Below are 971 nucleotides of genomic sequence, written 5' to 3'. Positions count from 1 at the left end.
TTCTGCCAGTGGAGTAAGAAAATGTTACTTGGTAAGATTCTTGAAATAAGAAAAAAATGAGCCAAATCAAATATTTAAAATTCTCCTACTCCACTGGCAGAAAATTATGACTTAATTTGAGTCAGATTTTCAGGCTGAATAATCTTACACATTCTGAAAACAGGATGATTTTTCTTACACAATCAGTTCTTGTTTAGTAAATCAGTCTCAAAACGAGATCAAAAAAACTTTTTGGCTGGATGTAAGATTTTAAAATGGTTAGATGGACATTTTTTGCAGTGTAGCAGCTGCTAAACTAACCAGAAAGAGAGAGCATTTGGGTTTAGCATTGTAAAAATGGTAAAACGGTTAATATTAACATATTAGAGTGTAGCTTTATATCTAATGTCTTAAAAAAAGTCAGAAAGCTTTGTGTCATCAATGTACCAACAGAAGATAAACTGGTAAAAGTGTCTCATTTCACAAGAAAGCATTTCTAAAGTAAGCACAAGTAAGCAGATCTTATTCACTTCAGCGTGAAAGTGACCTGACCAGAATAAAAACTGCTTTTGCAACAGGAAAAAAAATGCTTATAAAGCCAATATAATCATTGTTAATTATTGAGTTGGTTAGCAGATATTAGCTTCTGAAGCATATTAAATCATGCTACAATTTAGCACAACTTATTAAATATGGTTTTGCCTCTGATTTATGTGATATTTGTGTAAAATAATATATTTGACTAATTGGTGGTATCTATTAGACAAATCTCACATGAGAAGATGATTATCAGAGAAGTTTCATCAAAAAGTATCACTGGGTAGGCAGTGAACATTTTCTAAGTATTGACGGGTAAATATTTATTATTATTTCTGAAATATAAATACATTTTATTGATTCTAAACTGAAGTCACAATTTTTCATTTGGGTAAAAAGTCACAGTTAGGGACTGACTGGTGTGGTTTAGATCATTGATAGGCTACTTATAAAGG

At 30.9% G+C, this 971-nt stretch overlaps 1 protein-coding gene across 1 annotated transcript in view; it reads left to right on the top strand.

Moving 5' to 3' along the window:
* Positions 1-971, top strand: part of LOC106519999 (G-protein coupled receptor family C group 6 member A) — a 4,375-nt gene that overhangs the window by 1,601 nt on the left and 1,803 nt on the right. The gene's annotated exons all lie outside the window — the stretch shown is intronic.

The sequence above is a fragment of the Austrofundulus limnaeus genome, unplaced genomic scaffold, assembly GCF_001266775.1.
Source record: "Austrofundulus limnaeus strain Quisiro unplaced genomic scaffold, Austrofundulus_limnaeus-1.0 Scaffold86, whole genome shotgun sequence".
NCBI classification, from domain to species: Eukaryota; Metazoa; Chordata; class Actinopteri; order Cyprinodontiformes; family Rivulidae; genus Austrofundulus; species Austrofundulus limnaeus.
The sequence above is the reverse complement of the archived record's forward strand: the minus strand, read 5'-3'. Positions and strand labels throughout refer to the sequence as shown.